Here is a 23027-nt window from a genome sequence, read left to right on the forward strand (position 1 = left end):
TAGCAATAGTTAGTTGTGTTTGAAAAAATGCTGCAAATATATCAAGATAAGTGACCTCTGAATGTTTAAACTGTATAGATTAAAAAAAAAAAAAAACACAAAACCAAGACACAATTTTATTGTTAGGAAACACTGAAAGCCAGTACTTAATGCATGCGTTAATGAGGCTTCTTGACAAATCACCTGTTAAATTTTAGCTGACAGCTTGTCATATATTAATTATAAATAATTGTAATATACGGCTATCATAATGCATGCAACAAAAAAAAAATAGGAAAGGTAATTAGAGTATATCCTTTGTTTTCTCCCTTCACTTCTTGCTCACAAGAAAAAAATGACCCAATGTTTCACTTGGGTTGGGATGGTGCCAATGGTTAATGGAATGCCCCACTCTACTAAAGAATTTAATGGGAATATCCATTTGTCACAGTCACATGCTGTAATCTCCAGTAGCAGAGCCAATGGAAAATAGCATCGTACCATAACGTCCTCTACACACTGCAGGTGAGGTTGAAATGCAGCAGGCCGAACTGAGCAGTCAAGAGAGAGGACCTGGCTTTTCTAGGTCTTTAGTTAGAGAAAGATAGGGATGTCTTTTCTTAAAGAGGACAGCGTTGCCTATCAGCAAAAAGAGATGCTGCTCTAGTGAAAAAGAAACTGTACTTCTTTCATATGCAGAATAGTGTGAACATTTGCAGAGCAGGTCTCAAAACCTCTAAACAGCTGGAAGTCCACCTGTTTGAAAAGGGCCTAGGACACTAAAATCATAAAGATCAGGATTAGACACTCATTTAAATCATCTCTTAGAGTTGAGTTTGAGCTTTCAAATCTGGAGAATGGGAATAACACACCTAAATATGCAATGTTATAGGAAAAATTCATAGGACTATGAGTCCAAAGAGCTAGCATGGTGCCTGAGTTTATGGATCATCTTTCTTCTTCGTAATGTAGGTGGATTACTTTATTTCTGTGTGTCTTTATATGTGTGTATCTTATGTCACTCAAGTAAGCAAAATATTGTTCAGTGTAGGGATTGTCTTCTATTTCTTCTATCTTTCTCCCTTGCAAGCTACTGAGAAATCCTGTATGAATTAATTTTGAAAACTCAAACATTTTAACACTTTCAGAGATATATATTTATTTAAAGATTCAAACCATTTCACATTTCTACATTTAGCAGCAAATTAACGAAGTATGTTAGGTACAACCTAGCACCTGTGGGAAAAGGTCTAAGATATGTGTTTTAGTGCCTTACGACACCACTCACTATCTTCAGAACATGTCATTTGGAACTGTTCTGTTTCTCCATTCTAGTCGAATTTAATAAAAACCACTGTACTCCTCACCAAGAAAATATGATTAACAACAATTTATTCTATCCCTCAGTTCATAATTTGTCATCATTACAGAAGTAAAAACATAAAAGTTTGAAGTTAAATGGATCTAAGTTCAATTCTAGTTTGGTCACTTGCTAGTTGTCAGCTTGGCCAAATTAGCCTGTCTGATCTCATTCCTCACTTATACAATGGAACTAATGACACTTAACTAGCAAGGCAGTTGTAAAGACTGGAGATGAGGCAGTGGCTTTCAAACTTTCTCCTGTAATTACTAAACATATGATCAAAACCATTTCTTTCCTACTTTTCCTTCCTTGAAAAAATTATTCATGACCCACCAGATTTGTAAGCCAATAAAAGGCACGATGTGCCTTTTTTAAAAAAGCGGGATACGATAACATGCTTAGCATGATGCTTAGTACATAATGTAACTGGAACAATTGATTACTATTATTGTCATCATGACTATTTTTAGTCTTCTTTTACGATGCTTCATGATAAATGAGAATGAAATCTTTTGAGTACTTCTAGGAACTAACTCCCTTGGATGAGGTCCAAAACAGACTCATACTCATCGTATGCTGAATTATGCACTAGAGGGGGTTGTGCTATAGCAAAGCTCCTGTGTGCTATTTATCACAGAATGTTAGAGCTGGAATGGAGCTAAGAAAATGTCTCCTATTGCTTCTTTTTCCTCCATGTATTTATAGTTTTAAGGTATTTTATATTTATTGCTCATTGATAAGTTGGAAAAATGATTTCTTTGATCCAGAACTTGGAGGTGATAAGGAATAGTTTATGTGATAGGGGAAACTGAGTCATGATATCTAGGTTTTTACTTTACTTCTGCCACCAAAGAGGTGGGTGGCCTTAGGGACTCAGTTTCCTTACCTATACAAATTGAGAAGATTTTATCAGATAATTAGTCCATCTCTGGTGTTCTTTGATTTAAAATTTCCAAATGCTAAACAGTTATATAAGATGCTACAGCATCACTGTGCTCTTTGGTTACAAATCTGTATTAATATATGTGTATCTGGCTGCAGTCTTACTCCCACTTCTACTCGTATGTGCAGAGAAAGTTTGGCTCCTCTATTTGTCTATCTCGCCTTCCTCAGCAGCATCACCCTGAATAATTCTCAGTCTCTTTTGTATAATAATAGCTCACACTCTCTAGCTGCTGCCCTAGATCCTTACCTCTTTGTCTCAGATGTTCAGTTGTAGTAGGGAAAAGAACATTGAGGACCTCGTGGTGTCAGAAAAGTTGGGCTTGTGTCCTTTACTTATACTGTCCTCTCTGTTTCTTTGATGTCTGGGCCCCTTTTTTACCTGCTGTTGCTCACCTTGGTAACAATCATTGCCGATTGCTATAGCTAGTCTAACTTGCTACCAGGGGAATAAGATGATATTTCCTAGACTATGCTCCCAGAGAGAAGTCAGGCTTCTCAGATGCATTCTTCTTAAATGAAGTCAGATGTGCAGGCAGAGGGCTGTGAGTCTCCCCACCCAAGATAAATGCAGAGAAATAGTAGGGTTTAAAAAATTTGTTCCTCTAATATTCTGCTTTGGATGAGGGAAATGGGATCAGGGGAGGATGTGGCAATGAGAAAGCCAAGGTGGAGTTTACATCTTGGATGGGAGTCATTTATCAGGAGGGTCAGATTTCTAGATCTATCCTAAGGGCACAAGGAGCAGAAGTCCATCATACCTGCTCAGGGCACACCTGACTGGAAAGCTTGGGCAGGAATAAGTTTATTCCCGAATATCACTATGAGGCTAACTATTAAAAAGACTATTAAAAAGGATAAAAGAAAAAGAGACATGCCAGGGTGTTCCTCCTTTACCTCCAACTTATTGGAAAACTAAACTTCATTTAACAAGACTCTAAAAGGATGTGCCTTCTTTTTGGAACACACAGGGGGCAGAGGATTACTGACGAATCCTTCAGTGCTTTTCAGGAGCACAGCATGCAGATGGTAGAAACACATGGGTGGCTTGAGCCAGCAGTGAGGAAGCAGGATCATTAGGTTGAATATAAGGAGGTCTGCTTACCTTTGCTCTTTTGAAGACAGCTTAGAGTCTGCAGGAATAAGTATTGTCTGTATGTGCTGGCCTGAACACAGAATGAGCAACGGAGGTGGATGGAGGCCCTGGCTTTACTTTATTTAACCTTTCTGACCAAGTTTCTAATGAATTTTGACGGGTCAATTGCCAATGGCGGCTTGCAACTGTTGACTTTCTCCAAGGGGCTGGAGATCCTATGGAGATCCCTTAGTTATCAATCCACACAGGGCACCTTAGCCACCCTTGGGTTCTGTGGATAAAGAACATGTATGCCAACAACTGGGCTCCCATCTAGGGAGAGGGTTTTATATTGTCCTTCACAGAAGCTGGGGAGCACTGCACTTCCAACATCATAAAAGCGAACAGCATGAAGGCAAAACAAGAGTTGTTACACCACGATTTGGATTCACTGCTTCCCTTTCTCCCTCTCTGCCGCCAAAGTGGATCCTACAAGCGTCCCCGAATGAGGCTGCCAAGGTGAACTGGGGCGGACACAAACTGTGTCTCATCAACGCACGCTCCTTATATTATCAAAGCTCTGAAAAGGGTGCGACCAGAATTTTTTCCTCCTGTGCGCCGGGACGCAGAGCAGGAAGCGCCCGGGTGTGCCTCTCTAGGAGATGAGTGAATCTATGAGAGAGGGTCTTTTCTGACCGGGTGGATGGATGCTGAAGAGTGACGTCACCCCGCCCCCTCCTCTGAGAGAGAGAGGGAGAGAGAGAGAGAGAGAGAGAGAGAGAGAGAGAGAGAGAGAGAGAGAGAGAGAGAGAGAGAGAGAGTGTGTGTGTGTGTGTGTGTGTGTGTGTGTGTGTGTGTGTTTTGCCTCCTTAGCCCAGCTCTCCTGCCTGCCCCTCCTTCGTCCAGCCCTCTGGCCCTCTCAGTGGGTCAGTGATCCAGATTCAGGGATTCGCCAGCGGGCGCAGCGGGCCTGGCTCTCCCCGCGCCCGGACGCACCCACACTCGCACTCTCGCGCAGGCAACGCGCACACACAACACCCTAGCGCTGGGGCACAACGATTCCGTGGGATCCCCAGCACGTTATGAAGATTTTAGAAATCACCCAGTCAAGGAAACAAAGAGAGAAGCCTTTCCAATTACTTTCCTGAGCTTTTTCATTTAATTTCCCCACCAAACCACCTCGCTTGCAACAGTAACCACCAGGTTCACGCCGGGTCCAAGGTCTGGGCTGGGCTGGCCATCCCACCTCTTGGCCCTGGACTCCGCTCGCTCGGGCTCTTCTCCAGGCTTCGCCGAGGCCCCTCTCCCCGCCTCCCCTTTCGCCCTGTGGGCCTCAGTTTCTGGTTACCTCGCGTGCGCTTCACTTTTGGGGGGAAGAAGAGAAGAAGGGAGGGGAGGCGCTGAGGGGGGCAGTCGAGTTGCTATTTGTGGCCAAAAAATCTGGTTTAAAAGAAGCAGCAGCAGGAAGGAGGAAACAGGAGAGGCGGAGGGAGGAGAGGAGACGCGGCCCCGGACCCCCCAGCCGCGAGCGGCGGAGCATCGAGGAGCGGGAGGAGGAGGAAGAGGAGGAGGAGGAGGTGGAGGAGGAGGAGGAGGAGGAGGGAGAGGAGCCACACAGCGGCGGCAGAGGCAGCAGGAGAAGCGGGCGCAGGGCGAGCAGGAGGAGCGGGAGGAGGAGAAACCGCCGCGAAGCCGCGGGCTCTGAAGGGCCGGAGGACGGCCCGGGAACAGGAGGAGGAGGCGGAGGAGGAGGAGAAGGGGTAAGGGGTGGAGGGAGGGCGGGGGGACGCGCTCCCTTGGATGCTGGATTTCGGGATTTTGGACTCACTCGCTGACTCTCCTCCACTTCCTCGCTCTGGACTGGGCTGGCCGCACCAGGGCTGGGCGGCGGCGGCGGCGATCAGGGGGGCTCCCGCGGCGGCGGCCGCTGCTCGGCGGGATTAAATTGGCCGCCCGGAGGCGGCGGCGCGGGCAGGCGCAGGCTGCGCGGCCGTGGCGGGGCGCGAAGGCGCTGGAGCAAAGTGCTGGTGGCGGCGCGGGAGGCGGTGGCGGCGGCTGCCCGGAGCCAACATGACCAGGTAAGTCCCCTGCCTGACCGGTCCGCCCCTCTGTGTCCTCCCCTCTGGCTGCGCCGGGATCGCCCTGAGCCCAACCCCGGCTGCCGGCGCCTCCCGGGCCGGAGCGACACGCTCCCGCGTCCACGAGCCCAGCGCCCGGGCGCCGGAGCGCACACAGTTTGCTCTTCTCCTGAACCTCCTCGGGCAGAGGTCCTCCCCTGCATGGTTCACTTCTCGCCTGAAACCTCAGACCCTGGAAAGAGGCGATTCTAGAGAATGGGGGTGTCAGGGTCTGTGTGTTTGTGCGACCCTCCTCCTCTCCTCCTAGGGTGGGCGTAGTATTAGGGAAAAACAGGGAGCGGTGGGGCATTCCGACCTTACTCAGGGATTCTGCCACCTCATATTATATATATATGTAATTTTTTAAAGGCAGAGATTACTGTTTTAAGGAGGGCTGATTATGGTGAGGGGGCGATTTCTTTTTCTTTCTTTCCTCTGAACTAGTGGGGAGAAGGAGAAATAGCAGGAATCAAAGTCTACGCGGCTGCCATAGAGGAGGGGGATTGTTTTGGAGACCTTTCCACGGCAGAATCAAAGCTCGTAGTTCTGCCACAGGAATCTGGTGTACTTACACACACACTCTTTCCATAAGGAAGGGAACGCATAATTTATAATGAAGAGTTGAAGTTGTAGGAAACAATTTGGAAAGAAAGCCAAGAACAAACCCAAGATATATATATATATATATATATATATATATATTTTTGCTTTCTTTTAGATTTATTGTAGTTTTTACATAGGCATATGGAAAACTTGCTTTGCTTCTCTGCGACATTGATTTTAACTTAAAAACATTAACAAGTGAAATCAGTTTTCTTAAGCTTAAAAAGAAATCTTGAACACTAACTGTGAGCTTGGCTTTCATTAATTGGGTGTTCTATGATTTCAAATAGTAGTTGCATTCTTCAAAACCGGGGCTATCACAATCTGCTTGTATTGTTTCCATTTCACCTCCCGGTATACTATTTGCCAAATGTCTCCTCTGTTTTCTAAATTTCCTAGAGTGATCCCCTAGCCCAATCTACAGTTTGGATCTTAAGTACCTAGGAAGATTCCTGAGAGATTACTTTCCCTGCATTTCCTCTTAAAGTTGTTGTTGTTGTTGCTGTTGTTATTATTATTATTATTTTTTTTTACACATGTCAGAGACACAGTGCCAGTGACTTAAAGGGCAGCTTACACATTTTGAGCCTTTTAGTAACTAGTAACTGCTAGTGATTTGAGACACATTGGCTGTTGGATCTACAGAGTTACCAATGTGGACTTTACCCTTTGGTGTATTCTTTATAACCATCTTGTAGCTCACCCATGGGGAGTTCTACCATAGATAGTTCTGACCAACCATTTGGACTATTCTTTCTGTTTCAAAGTGCACATACCAACCACTCAACTTGAGTAAAAAAACAGTGTGATGTGCCAAGACTCAACCTTCCGATTTAAAGGAATCTTTAGATATCAATTTAAAGATGATGTTATAGGTAATATGATGATGATCAGAAACATGCTTTGTAGATATATTTATTTTTAAAACAAATTTGATAAGATGCCTTAGATGGCTATTATAGCAAAGAGAGAACATATTTTCAATGCTTCAGGTCTGAATTCTTGAAACAGATATCCTAAATGGACAATAAAATTTTCCCTACCTCCCACCTCCCATAATTATGTACTGTACTTTGCTTTTCAATGGAGCCAGCAATTCTGTGACAGATTTCTTAAATTCACCCTCATGCTATCAGCTATTATTGTACTTTCAAAGTGTGAAATTGACAAGCTGGTCAGTTTCATGAATTCAGCTGTCAGATTGTGTCCAGTTAAAAATTGCTAAAAGCTGTAAATGTGCCTGCCTGAAATTTTCTTTTGTGAAGGAAAGACAGCAAGAGGATGGGGGACTTAAGGGGTGTTATTAATTGTAAATCTTTTTAAATAGTTACACTACAATATGAGTTCACTGGCTGATGTTGGGAAATACATTTAGAGTTCTAGCACTGTAAAAGTGGCATTTAGTTTTTATCTGTATCTCAGTTTAAATAGTGAACTAACATAAAGCCTTCAGTAATAATGATCTGATAGGAATGCAATTCAAATAGGAAAAGTGTCTTTCTCTAATATATTTTAATATACTTGAGTAATGTATTGCTTTTATAATAAAATGACATGTAAAGGGATAGAGGGATTAACCATTTTATTGTGGAGGTTATATAACACAAATTCTACTTGGGCCAGAGCAGTTGTGTAGTTAGTAAAGTAATGAAATGCAGCAATATATTTTAATATTTATGCATTATGACAGATAACTATAGATGTAAAACTGCTTGAAGTATTAAATGCAATGCTTTGGTTTGCTTTTTAAGATTGACACTCATTTAGAACCAAAATATCTCAAAGTGGAGAACTGAATTGGAATTCCCTCATCTGCTGCTATTTGGTAAGCCACTAGGGGCCTGTATAACTGTTCTTATATCCAGGAGGTATCCTGGTATCGCAAATGCAAACCCTTCCTAGAGAGACATTTAAAAAAAAAGATCAAGTAGACCATCCCTCAAGTTTTTTTGTTTTCTTTTAATACATTAACTCCTGCTCTCATATCAATCATAGACACTGATTGAAGGATATTTCAAGAATATTATTTTAGGCGTCTCCAGACTCTATGGTGGTGCAAGGGGGGTTTTTCATAGAGTGTAAAATAGAAAAGGAAGAGTTATTTGTGCAAATTCTTATGTGATCCCAGTTTCTCAGTGTATGGTAAGAGAGAGCATTAATAACTTTCCCTTATTGGATTGATAAGGGTGCTATTTGCATAATGTAGGGTTTAAAAGATAAATGAAGCAGAATTACTTTAAGGGAAGTATAGTCATAGATTGATGATGTGATTAAACTAGCTTTGTAAGTACTGTGCAAGTTTGTATGGAAGAAGAATCTAAGACGGTGACTACAGTTTAGTCAGCACTTGAGGGACATGGACTAAAGATGCACTACACATTTTTAAGTGTCAGTTTCACAAATTTGAAATCGACCAGCTGTGCCAATCTTGATAGACATTGGGCAATAAGGTCAAGTATACTTACAATGTTCTTTTGTTGATTTTCACTTTTTCAAACTGACAAGGTGCCTATTTGTAAGAGCACACTAAAAGTATTTGCATATTGGATTTCCTTCAGGCCAAACTTGATATATCTAGCCATTGAACAATTCTGTATTTAAGAAGATTCTATGGATAAATAAGAATTCATTAACACAGTTATATATGTAAAGTGCCAATTTAAGAAAGATGAATTCCTCAAGGTGATTTTGTTTTAAAACCACTCTTCACCAGTTTCATTGTGTGTTTGGGGGTAGTCCAGAATTGAAGTCTCTGGGCTCTAACTTGTGATCCTAAAAGCATCAGACCTAAGGTTAATATCTTCAAAAGTTGTATATATAACCTTTGATTATGGCACCTTTTTAATTCCCCAAAATTTCTGGGAATCTTGAAAATGCACTTTGCCTTTGATATAGTGTACTTAGTTTAGTGGCCATAAAATATAGTTTTAGGATTTGTGTTACAAGCTCAGAAATGTAAAGTGCTAAATATAAAAATACAGTTGTTAAGTTTACCCAGACTATTCAAAGAATGCTTTATCTTTTTCTATTTTCTTAAAGGGATAGTAGTTTTTGGTTGAAGGTGAGCCTGAGCAAATGAGTTAATGTGTTAAGCCTGTTTTACTCTGAATCTTATTGCCTTGGGAAGTTATATACTTTTGCTTCATCTTGGTACTGTATAGTTTTTTTGAGAAAATATTTGAGGGAAGCTACTTTTGTGATGGTATAGAGGCAAATTGCAACCTTGAGCAAAATCAGAGTTTAAAAAAAATCTGTTTTATATTATCAGTATTTTACTAAGAAAGAGCAAAGAGAAAAGTTCTCTCTGTGAACGCCAAGATTGAGGATTCCCATATAGCACATCAACTGAAGAAATCTGATAATGTGGAAGAAGATTGCTTAGAAGGGATTTGTCAGTAAATTTCATTCCAACAAGCATCACTTGTTTAAGAAGCTGTAATTTTGTAGCACAGTGACATTTCTACCAAAGGACAGGTTTGTTTGCTCATATTTCCGATACGGATAATCTCATTTGCTTCTAATCACGAGTTGGTCACACTTACTAAAATGCCATCCTTGGCTTACATTTGTTTTGACAATGAAAGTGTCCAGAATCTCCCTCTTTTAAAAACAAATAGAAATGAATTTTAGCTCTCCATAATCAAAACCCTTAAGAATAAGAGCTAGAAGAATACATGACGTGTTCTCACTGATTGTTAATTATGTGAAATCATAGCTTCAGATGTAAAAGTTCAATATTTCCTTTGTGTCTTGGAAAGCCTTGGAAAGGTCAAAGAGCAAATGCTTACATATTACAGTCGTCTCTGATCTAATGAACCTAAATAATAATGCTGTGACAACAATGTGAGACTGAAGCATTAATGATAACAACATTCTTACAACACGTATTTCATAAAATTAAAGTATTATGTCTCTCATTTCACCTTTAATAAATTACCTGTGCTTCCCTATAATCAGCAATCACTTTGTATTCTCTTAGCATTTTACTTATAAAATATTTTTAATAGCTAGACATTAGAGTAAATATTATGTTCACGTATACTGCCACACTCCTTAAAGGGTTAAAAAATTCAGGGGGAAAAATGACTAAAATGAGACCTGCAATGTTCCTCCTCTTCCCTCTCAAAATAATTCAGTAGCTTTCTGTTCATTATTTTCTGTTTGATGCTTAGATATGTTTAACGGGACTATACCAAAACTAGTCAGTTGGTGTATAGCCTTTTGAAAATTAAAAAAAATAAAATAAAATGCGCCTTTTCATGGCTTTTTAACTTTTTCTGTCCCCCAGATCAAATTCTTTTATAGATAATAAGTGAAAGAGCTGACTGTTTGGAAAGATAAGGCAGTTTGTGCTGTCTGTAAGCTGGTAGGTCAAGGATATCAGTAGGCAAATAGTATTGAGGCAACTTTAATGTTCCTCCCTCTCCACCTGCAGCAAACAAACCTTGCCTTCCTTTGCAAACTGTTGTATTTATGTGGCAGACCCCTCTGGCTCCTTCAGCATTTCCAAACAAAATGTAAGAGCTAGAGCACCATTTGAGCCCAGGCTTTCTTTGATTTCTTTGAATTCACTGAACAGAAATGCTACTTAACTTTGGTTCTTCTTTGACATTCAGATAACAATGTCAGAAGCATTGTGACCTTTACCACATTGCTATTTACTGGACTTAACCTTCGTAAATCTGTCAGTTTCATGAGATTGATTGAATTTATAAAATCTTAATTGTCTTTTTTTTTTTTTTAGCAGCCTTTGAGCTTTTTAATATAGCAGTAGCTAACTAAATTGAGATTTGTGAATTGTGTTTAGAAAACAGTGTTTCTCAGAATGGCTTTGGGATCTGGAGAAATTGTACCTTAAGATGTATACAAACATCATCTGTAATCTTTGGATCACAAGTACAAGAAACTTCTTTTTTATCTTTAGTAGATGAACTTCTTTTACACAGTATAGACCAATTTTCTTTTTATGCTCCAGTGAAAAGAACATAAATTTGCCGAAAGAAGATCTAAATGTTCATCTTATTATTTCTTGTGATAGCACATTTTAGAGCCTCGGTTTTTTTATTTTTTATTTGTCAATGGACATTTATTTATTTATATGCAGTGCTGAGAATTGAACTCAGTGCCTCACTCATGCTAGGCAAGCACTCTACCACTGACTCAGGACCCTGGCCCAGAGCCTCAGTTTTATCATCTGTAAAATGGAGAGAATGACCATACTTGGGATGAAGATTAAATTTGATAATAAGAATTTGTCTTCTTTTGTATTTTAAATTTAAAAACTTACTGAACATAGTAGTCTGTGATGGACATACTATATTTAAAACACTGGTCTCTACTAATGAAGATCTGCTTTCTTCAACTATTGGCTCTAAATTACCACCACCTGATTTACAATTAGTATTTGTTGAATAGGGGTGCGTGTGTACACTTACTGGCACTCTGTTGTATACTTGCTGTAATTACTACAGATTCTGGAACAGCCTTTTCCAGCCCAACGTGTTCTTTGAAGTCTGTGCGTGTTAGCATGCCACAGTACACTACTTATCTCAGACAGCTTTCAAAGGAAAAGCTAGAACTGATTTTACCTAGAATGTACACAGAGAGCATATTTTTTTTAAAGTCAAGAATGTGTTCATAGATTCCTGAAGACAGTTGATGTGGAGATGCAGTTTGGAGGAAGAAATGTTTAGAAAAGCAGTTAATAAAAATACTGAAGCAAAAAGAAGTGCCCTGCCCCCCCTCACTGGTAGTGCATCTTAGAAAGCTGCTTAGCCTTTTGCCCAGTGCAGCTGTCCTTTCCTGAAGGATCAGGTATCAAGAGCAGTGATGGATGGTGGGTGCCTGTAGCCAGTTGTGGGGTTTGCTCCGAGGTCAAATGTATTGATGGAGGATAGGAATTTACTGCCTTCTGTCTCTCCCTAAGATCTGCCAGTACAATATCACAGGGAGAAATTAGACTACACACATCAATGCTGATCCAGTAACCCATTATAGGTCCTAGAGACTTTTGTTTTCAATGTTTAAAATAAAAATTTTTTCTGTCCCCTTTCTGATGCCCATTTCATGAAAGGGACATATCGAATGTATGCTAGATTGTCTTTTACTGTATAATTAGATCCAGGACTTCCTGTGAAAACATATTCCAATTATTTGTAGTAGGAACTTAATTGAAAAATTATTAAAGGATTTTAAAAGAAGAACAAACCATAGCCACCAATTTAGACTTCTCTGGTTGAAATAGCTTAGTGTGATTCTTCAGATTCCTGACTTTATATTTTATTTTAATTGGGTCTATCAGGATTATTAGGCTAACTAGGAGTAATAATCTATTGGAAGTATCTTAAATATTCTAAGTCTACTCATTAGTTATGTAATTGTTTTTTACTTTTTTTCTGGGAAAAGATTGTGTTTCTGGGAAAGAACTGTATTTCTCTAGATGACTGAAATATTGGAAGCATCTTCCTTTGAAAATATCCCATGGATGCAAGTTGCTCCTCTGACTTCCTTCTTTGACTCTTCATTTTCTTCCACATTGAATTCCCTTTTCCTGTAGTGTTTTCACTTCTAGTCTTCATTCTAAACTCTTCCATTATGGTTGTGTTCTTAGCCTTCTCCTATTCTCTGCCTATATTGTCTGCTGGGATAGTCCTAGCCTCTTATCATGGAACTAATGTCTCCATAGAGGACCGTAAAAATAAGTTTACCAGACCTAAAATGCTATTGACTTGTTATATGATTAAGAAGTACAAGACTGTTCTATATGGCAAACTATTTCAGAGTTGACCCTGTATTTGTAGACCTAAAATATTGTCCAACATCCATAGTCATGTCTACTTCCCTTTTCTTCCTGCCTCACTATGTAACTTATCCCTTTACTGTCTTTCTGTTTTCTTCCTTTCACTCCCCTTAGGTTTTGTAGTTTCTCCTGTAATCTCTTCACTTTATCACTTCCTCTCCCTTTCTAACTTTACCTTATGTTTAAATACTTAGCACTCCCTGTATAACTTCCTGTGTGGTCTTTGTGTTTCTCATTACTTCTCTTTCATTCTTATTAGAAACTTGCTTTCTGAATTGCAAACTTTTCAGGTCTACATAATTAAGTGCTCAATACCCAGCAAAGCAATTTCAGCCCTTTCAGCTTAACCCTAATTTGCATATTCAACCTTTTCATGGTAGCCTGAGGTGCTCTGTGATTGTGTAGTATTGGATTTTGTGCTAACATCGAGGAGTCTGTCTGCTCTTGGGCATCTCTTTGATTCTACCATGACCGTTCCTAGAATTCCCTTTTTCTCCTTATCAGCCGCCCTAACTTGCTTACATTGAAATTGTCTTAATTTTCATCTTATTTTCTAAAGCACAGCTCAAGTGCTGTGTCCTTTCTTGAACTGATAGGAACTAAAGAGATTCGAGTTGAATTTAATTGAAATCATGAATGCAAGGAATAATTATTCATTAGAAACCTTTGATGATGCTATGAACCCTGAGATAGGTAAAAATCAAAATTCCTTTATGGGGAAAATTTTTCCTTTAATATCTTGATATCACAGGTACAATAATAGCAGTCAATGTGGTATAGTCACTAAAATTTACTGAGCACTTACTGCGTGCCAGGCATTCTGTTCAGTACTTTACTTTCAATATCATGTATGATCTCTAAATAACACTCTATGCAAATTAGAGCTTTTAGGTTGTTATTTTACAGAAAGGGAAACTGATCCATGGGAAGGTTAAGTAATTTGCCCAGGATTGAAATAGAGGTATAATAAAGATGGGACTTAGGGAGAAAATTTTAAGTCAAGCATTATTAGCATCATAACTTTTATTTTTTTAAATTTTTTCTGGACTGGGGATTGAATCCAGGGAGACTTTAACACTGAGCTACATTTCCAAACCGTTTTTGATTTTTTATTCAGATAGGGTCTTGCTAAGTTGCTGAGGCTGACCTTGAACTTGTGATCTTCCTGTCCTAGCCTCCAAAGTCCCTGGGATTGTAAGCAAGTGCCACTGTGTTTGGCTAGCATCTCAATTTATATCATCTCTATTCGGAACCTTCTCATTCTGTGCCTGACATAATTTTTTAAAAAATTTATCTCACATATACCACACAAGAATACCCAATGGCATGTTGTTTTCTTGACACAAATTTAGAAGAAATTTTAAGGATTATGTAGGTTTTCCCTCGACTGTTTCTGTAGAGTTTCTTCTTTTCCTTTTTCTGTTTGGAACTTGAGCCACTGAAATACAACTTTTTACCAAAGGGGTTTGGACTAGATGATCCTTTTTTTGCATTTGCCTTCCAGCACTAACATTTTATGCTTTCAGGCCAGTGACACAACTGCCTGAGCTCTGGGATCAGTTCTGGAGCAGAAGGGGTTAAACAAGTAGCTCCACCTAAAACAGTCTTTAAGATCACAAAGGCTGGTGTTTCCTAGTTGCCTAAGAGTTAAGGAATCAAAAGCATTTTCTTAAGGAGAAACATAGGAATATCTGAAGAGTGCCTGCCTATCAAAGAAATGAAATTTTGTCAAGTGACTGATACACACACACACACACACACACCCTATTTTTTTGGCAGCCTGCCCTGTGCAATTTTATCTGGGCAACTTTTGTCCATTATCATGTCTTCCAAAATATTTTGTTTTCATTGTTCACCTGATAATTTAATTATCAATAACAGATGTGGGATTTGATTAAATTTTTTCTTCACTTAACCTATTTTTTTGTTAAGGTCTCAGGAGACTATTTCTGATTAATTATGGTTTTATAAATAATAAAATACAGGATGTTACATTTGTTTGATGAATTGGAAAATTATCTTTTCTCCAACAATAAGGCACCCTGAAGTTTTAAATCAGATATGGTACATAAAATAAAGGTACATGGAAAATGTTTTTTCTTTTTTTCTCTTCTGTGGCTCTTATATTAACATTTAAGATTTTTTGTTTGTTTGTTTGCCCCCCAACCCAGATTTCTAAAATACTTCTCACATGAAACACTGGCCTATGTAGCCACATACTTTTCTATAAGTTGAGTTCTCAGCATAATTTCCTGGAAGCACGGAACAGGATATGCTACTTTCTTTGGGTTATGTTGTCTTGAGAATTCTTTCATAGGTTCTTAATAAATGCTTTTTAAAAATAATATCTATAAATTAAGAGTGACAAATTTAATAAATGCTGCTATGCATAGTCAGGTACTGCTTAAGTTTATTTTAATCTCATTTTTATTATTATCAAAATGCAACCTGAATTTGATATTCTAGATATTCCAGTCACTCTTCACTCCCCTCTGTATAAAGCAGGAAATACTTCTTAGCAGGAGGCACCTGACCTTTGTCCTGTCTCTAGCCATCTTACCATTCTCATTCAACACCCCCCACCCAACAGAGGTCTGTTAGAGCCACATTGAAATATTTGCTGTTTCTCAGATGCACCACTCTCTACTTTCTACTGTAATTTTGGACACTCTCCTTCCATGTGAATGTCTGTCCCCCTCTTTTCCATTTCTTACCTCTTCTTTCAGGTTGCGTCATAACTGACAACCCTTCCAGGAACCCTTTCCTTCCTCCGCAGCCCAGATATTCTACTTTGTGTGCTAAAAGAACACTGAATGAATTCTACACATCTACACATAGCATGTGTTATAATGCATTGCAATCGCTTATTTGTGGTCTGTTTCATTATGAGTGCTTGAGTCCAAGGTCATTGTCTTATTCACAGTGTTATCTCCAGCTCTTAGTTCATGGCCTGGATCCACATAGTAGTAATATTGGGATAATGCAGGTGAATGTTCTGTGAATAAGTTAGCATAACCAGAAAAGTCAGGTGATTAGTTCATGGCCCCAATCTTAGGCCCCGTACATTTAGACTTGGCGGCTTATGATGCTGTTGTCAGATGCTCTTCAGTAATTAATTTTATTTCATTTGAGCTTAGTTCACTTACCTAGTTTCTTACCAAATCAAGACAAAGCCAAATCTGAGTAGACTGTGTGTGTCTACTCATATGCCACTAGACAAGACAAATCTGCCTTTACATCTGGCTGTGGTAGGAATTCCCAGATGCACTTAATTCTGACACATGGTCATTATTGAACCAAAAGCCATTGCCTGGCATGATTATAGCTCTTATTTGTTTTCGTTTTAAGGGGCCTCATCCAGGCTGCCAAATGTACAACAGGTGCCTTAGTTTTATACTTGCCAATCTGTTGTTATTCAAATGACCGCCCTAACAGAGACTAATGGTATCTAATAAAATTGATCTCAGTTCTGGCAAGCCAGCCTCACAAGAGCAAGAGCAGTAGGAACTGCAGTGTGGAAATATTCTGGTCGGTGGTAAATGCATCTGGTGAAACATACATTTTTTGGGAAGGCAGCATATGTCTCACATATCAGCCCCTTGTTTATGTTGAGCCATGGACATTTTCTGAATCCCAGTGTTACTTGAACACTAGGATTTGCAGCATCTAATCTTATTTTAGATGGACTCATTGGGTGGCCTGGGGACAGGACTGGCTGTGCCAGCTTATCAATGAATGGCTGTGCCATGCCTGTGAGGCACAGCCAGGCAGTCTGCTCATGCCAAACAGCTGGCATGTAAGACTGCTTGTATTTCCTGTTAAAAATTTGCCTCGCTGGTTACATAAGGCCCTGTAAAGACCTGACTGTTTGCAGAGATAGTCAGGAGAAGAGCTTGTCAGTTGGCAAACAAGAGCTAATGGTTGGATACTGCATTCAAATGGTGTGTATTGTTTTGTGACTTTGTTTTCATGCTTCATGGAAGTAGCCCTAAGGAAAGCTTTGCTACCAAAGGAAATAACCTTTTGACAACTGGTGGCACAAACTTTTCGCAGGTATGAGTAATGGTAAATGTTGGAACCAGGTCTCACAGGAACCCAGGACTGTGATATATACTTATAATATATATGTGCATATATATATTCATTACTTAAGATATATATATATATATATTACTTTATATATACATATATATATATTTTTTTTTCTTAAAAATATATATATTTTTTCCTGCATGGATTTCAGAGGCCTTTTACTAATTAACCTGCTCCCCCATTAGGCATTCATTACAGTCAACTCTGCTGGATACAAGGAACTGTGTGGATGTGAGGATGAGCTGCCAACTGAAGTTTGCACTGGCAATTTTCAGAGATCTGGATTTTTAAAGTTTTGAAAAATGCATGCTGGAATAATTTTCATTCTCAAGTGGAAAACTTTATGTTATTATATGGAAACCCACTCAGATTCTACCATGCTGGTAGAGCTCACAGGTCCCTTTAATAATAATGATAATGGTGATAATAGTAATAATTCTAAGATAGGAGAGGGTGTACAGCCACTTTTCACTTCACTCTGCAGTTAATTGAGTCCATGTAATTTCCTGTGACCCAGCATATAGAATAGTTCTTACGTTAGGATTTGACTATTATTGGACCATCTTTTTGTATTATTTATACCCATCCTACTTGAAAAAGGATTTGTGGCAGCTATTAAATCATATGCTTCATTATCCTTAATAAATCACCTTGATAGAACAGACAATGGATTATTATACAGATGGTTAGTTTCTATGAGAAATTTTTAAAAATATGCATCATCTTGGCCTCATTTTGAATGATATTTAATTTCAGGACATTTTTAGCAGATAGAACCCTTTAAGGAGTATACCACCAAATTATTCACTTAGTGATTTGTTCATATTTTTTAAAAAGTATACTAAGTAAAGGTAACATAAATGTGAATAAGACTTTTTAATAAGCGTATTTAAAGGCTTGTTACCTTTTCTGTGTCTTTCAAAGTAATCTTTTCATTTTACAGAAAAGACACATGGTGATGTATATATACATGGTATTACTTATAGGATGGGTAAAGGGGAAGTGAATGATCTCTTAAATATTAAACTTTGTTTTCCTTTGGTAATATTTACATACTGGACTGACACATTACCCTTGTCCCCATATCTGTAGATCAGAACCAACACATTTCTGATGGCAGAATGGGCCATTTTGGCTGCTTTGTCATGGTGGTCGTTTCTCAGGTAGCCAATGGGAAATGTTCAAAGTTGGTAGAAAGGACATTAGATTTGACCACATGAATTTTTGACCCCCTGAAGAAATTAAGACCCCAAGAATTGAAGAGAGTTCACTTTACACCTCGTGGGACCCAAGGACAGTCCTTTCTGTGCTGGACACCAGTCATGTTATAGTGCCAGAAATAGGGCCCAGACCAATGCATTGATGGCTCTGAGAGGGAGAAATTTCCTTTAATAGACAATATCTGCCCTGATGAATTATCTAGTGACTTTTCTCATCAAGACTCAAAGGAAACAACAGGAGACAGATCTTTATCCTAATTTTCTAATTTAAGAAACCAAATTTCCTTATTACTTAATTAAAGTTGAATGTAATTAAAAACTCAGTCGTGCTAGCTACATTTCAAGTGGCCCCAAACCACATGTAGCTATTAGCCATCAGGAAGAATAACTATGACATGAAATAGTTCCATTATTGCACAAAGTTGTATTGGACAGCACGGTGTGCTTATGGTTCTGAAACTTCAGTTGATCTTGTGCAAGGTTACATGGGAAATAAAATAAAGGCACAACATTTGCATAGGTAGGAGGATCTTAGGAGGAAAGAATATACCAGCCAGATGTAAGTGAAAGATGCTGTTTCAGAATTAACTTCATTCTCAAGGAAAGTGAACTGATAGCAGATTCTGTGCTTTGTGTCTAATGATAAATATGTGTATCAGCCCAATGTGGAGAAATACTCTTCCCATGGAAATCAAACAAGGAAACGAATCAAGCATTATCAATTCTACTACATCTCTCTCTGCAAATTCCCCAGAGTGGCTTCTCTCCTGCCTTCCAAGTGATCTTTGTCTTTAGCCCCTTTGTCTTTAGCTATGTGGGAGAAATTAAGGTAAGGAGAGGCCATGTAGTTGAAAGAACAGGCTCAGTAGGATGATCATATAATTTAACATCCAAACCGGATGCTGTGAGAGAATGAGGACGCTTTTTATGGAACAGTAGTGTAGACTGGGCTGTCCTAAGCAAACTGGATAGGTCTGATATCTGCAATCTCCATATGCAGAGCAGAGCAGATGCGCCTTTGTGAGGCTGGCTAGACCGGGCAGGTGAAGGATATACTGGAGATGCAAATGCTCAGCCCAACTGCCCCCGTCCCCTCCCCCTCCCCCCCATCTTTCCTACTGCCCTTTTGTTTTATTATTGTGCTTTTAAATTTTGTCAGTGATCAAGCCGATCCAATGTCTTGTTAATTAATGCTGACAAGCATATATCAGAATAACCTGTTAGAAGTCATTTGGAGAAATCTGGGGAAGATGAGAGGCTTCCAGACTCCACGAGGGACAATCTTGTGGGAAGGAGAGGCAGGGGAGAGAGAACCGAGCCCACTGCCTCTACCCGGTCTCTCCACCGCCTCTCTGCTCCCCAGGCAAGCGTTAAAGGCTTGGATTAAGGTTTCGGTAGAGCTGTAAAAGAGAACAGCCATGGGAAGGAGGAGGGATATAAGCGATGTGACTTGGTTACAGCTCCTGGAAGCAGCCACCTTTCTCCTACCTAGTCTCTCTCTTGGTCACAGGCTGGAGGTAATTCTTCCCAAACACCTTTCTCTTTTCCTCTCACATCATAAGTTCTATCTCCTTCCTCAGGGAATATCACAGGTCCTGGTGTTTTTCTTTGGGTTTGCATTTTGCATGTAGATTTTCTTTTTCATTGTTACTATTGTTGTGTCAAGAAGTGATTTTTATTTAAAATATGATTTAGAAAGCATATTTATTCAGCAGTAGTTGAAGGTAAGGTTTTTTGGTTTTTGCTTTTGTTTTAAAATCAGTTCTGGGCTTTAGATGTGTACCTTCAATTTTATAATCAAAAGCAAAAACAGTTTCTTGAAATGTAAAGGGTTTTGAAAGCAGTTACTTAGGAGTACACTCAACTTGTGTACTAAGCAATGCTTATAGTTTTAAAAAAATATAAAGGTTTTTGTTGGGGTATTTTATTTATACAATACTGAGCACATTTTGGGACATAATAATTTTTTTTTTTCCCCCCATACAGGGGATTTAACCTAGGGGCCATTTACCACTGAGCCCTTTTTATTTTTTATTTTAAGACCAAGATCTCACTAAATTGCTTAGGGCCTTGCTAAATTGTTGAAACTGGCTTTGAGCTTGCGATCCTCTTGTTTTAGCCTCCCTAGCCTCTGATATTATAGGCATGCATGACCATGCCCAGCAGGACATGTTTTACCATGCAATGTCTCTTATTTTTTTTTAAAAGCCTGTTTGCATAAATATAAAACAAATGTATTTATTTATTTACCAAAGAGGATCTGCAGTACCTATGGAAGTACATATACTTGGAGACATTTTCCATGCCTTGCCAACAAAGTAGAAAACTGGAAGGTTCATTTTGAACAGAGCTTGGGAACACTCACCTCTTGCAAACTCTCATTTTTCAAGTCTTGGCTTTTTATTGCGATTATACTCACTGTCTTTCTCAGTAATCGGGGTGAATATCAGGTTCCTTCCCATAATTACAGATCTAAATCTTAATGGTTACCAGAATATTATGACAAAATAGGAATTATGTAGAATGGTCTCACATTTTCATTGTGGAAGGATTTAATAGTCTATCTCCTTTCCTAACCATTCTGTAGTCTTTGCTGTGAGTACTCCAGGTCATAATGCAGAACTTGACATAGTTGTCATAGGAAGGATGCTGAGAAATCTCAGTTAAGCAGTCATGGTGATTCAAGCATGACTCTGGTCTTTGCTGATATTGTTACACATGGAATAGAAGCTGCCAATATCAGATCTAGTATTGTACTTAATTGATGGCATCAATGTCAAGGGTTGCTTAGTCCATTAAAAAGGCAATTAATCATTTTCAGTATTAATTATCTGAAAAAAAATAAAGATGGGTATGATTGTTTTTCACACAGATGTGGTTAATGTGTTGGTGTTTCAACTGATGTAACTACAAGCCCACTAAATTAAATGCTGGGCCTCAGTGGTAGTTCACATTTTGAGAGAGACAGAAAGCACAGAAATATGGAACACTCAATTTGGGTTTGTCCAACAAGTGCCAGAGTAAGAAAAGATAATTTGAGTTATCGTGGAGTGGTTTGGAAGAAAGCAAGAACCAAAATAGTGTTTTTAATGTATCACTCAAATACAGTGGTCAAGTGATAACTGCTAATCTTTATGTATCTGAACTTTTATTCATCTATTTTAAAACCATATAAGAATTATAGCCTCATTTAAGAGAATTAAAATCAGAAAAAAGCAAATTAACTCAAAATGCTATCTTCTGAAAACAACCCACTTTTCTGACTTGATTATATTTTCTGGTCCTTTATACTTTGCCGTCCCATACTTTATCATTTAACATAAATGTTTTTTCCTACTTTGCCTCCTTATGACTGTCATCTTAAATGGTGGCCCAATACTTCATTAATTAGGTATGTGTCTTTCTCTGTTGTTGAACATTGTCTCCCCTATTCCTACTCTTATTCCCCATCTCTCCCACTATTACTAATGCAAGGCTTTGATGAATATTTTAATGAATATAACTACCCCCCCTAGATTTTACATTATTTCTCGTAAGACCAATATATAGACATGGCATTGCTAGGTCAAAGAGTTTGCACATTTTTATATCTCATGGAATAAATTGCCAATTTGCATTCTGGAAAGGATGTATGTGATGATAACCCTACCAGTAATGATTAAAGATATGAACTTCTTTTCCCCTTGGTCAGTTTGGAAATTATAATCTAGGTTTTGTTGATTTAATAGGCAAAATACTGCCTCATTATTGTTTTAATACGAATTTCTTTAATTACTAAGGCGATAATTTCTCCCTTATGTTTGTTTGAAGTAATTATTCCATTATATGAATTGTCTCTGTGTTTCCTAAGGGTTTTCATTCATTAGTTCATATTCTTTATATATTAGGCATATTAACTCTTTGTTGTATTTATAACAAGTATTATCCCAAGTCTGTTTATTGGCTTTACTTTAGCAATTTTTTAATATACAGAATTTTTATTTATAATTTTACATAATCAAGACTGTTAGTAGTCTTCTCTATTATGCCTTTTGCATTTGGAATTAGAACATCTTTTCCTTTCCTAAGATTTTCATCTGACTTTCGTGATGTCTAATTCCTCTCATTACTATTTATATCTATTCTTTATTAAAGTGGTTTTCAATTTATTTAGTTGGTGTAGTACCTGAAAGTATGAAATATCCATGAAATATCATTATGTTTATTTCCATCACAGAGATCCAGGTACTCTTTGGGCAGGAGAAAGTCTTATTAAAGCATATTATAAATTCACAACCAGGACTTGGGTTGTGGCTTGTGATAGAGCACTTGCCTAGCATGGGTGAGGCAACTGGGTTTGATTCTCAGCACCACATATAAATAAATTAATAACAAAAAGGTCTATCAACATCTAAAAAACTAAAAAAATAAATTCACAACCAAGAGTTGTGTTTCATAGATTAATTGAAAAAAAAAAAAACTTAAGCTAAATGACCTCTAATCAAGGTGTTTTATGTTTTTTAAAAATTTATTTTCAAACAGATTATTAAAAAAAGTATGAAGATTAGTGAAACATTTGTTGTTAATTTTCAGTTGAATTTGAAAAGGATATTAGTTGATCTCAGAATTTAAACACTTCTAAGCAGCTGAATGTTTCAAAGAAGAGGAACATAGTTTGAAATTTTCACATTTGAATCATCTGTGATATGTGACTGTGGTATAAGGCAAGGTTCTAAAACATTCTTTTCTTTCTTTGTGGTGCTAGGAATGGAACCCAAGGCCTCATACATACTATGAAAGCATTCTATCATTGAGCTACACTCCCAGCCTAAGGCAGAGTTCTAAATAGAATTTTATT

The 23027-nt window shown here is 38.5% G+C and overlaps 1 protein-coding gene across 47 annotated transcripts in view; it reads left to right on the top strand.

Moving 5' to 3' along the window:
• The window catches only part of Ptprd (protein tyrosine phosphatase receptor type D), a 629514-nt gene that overhangs the window by 125249 nt on the left and 481238 nt on the right, over nt 1–23027 (top strand). For 45 of the 47 annotated variants that reach the window (XM_047523756.1, XM_047523776.1, XM_047523766.1 and 42 more), the window contains exon 1: nt 5145–5437. The exons of 1 other annotated variant lie outside the window; for it this stretch is intronic. The gene's annotated coding sequence lies outside the window, so the exon portion shown is untranslated. Of the gene's footprint in view, nt 1–5100; nt 5120–5144; nt 5438–23027 lie in introns of those variants that run through there. One more of the 47 variants, XM_047523758.1, reaches the window with a different exon arrangement.

This window comes from Sciurus carolinensis, chromosome 14 (assembly GCF_902686445.1).
Source record: "Sciurus carolinensis chromosome 14, mSciCar1.2, whole genome shotgun sequence".
NCBI lineage: Eukaryota > Metazoa > Chordata > Mammalia > Rodentia > Sciuridae > Sciurus > Sciurus carolinensis.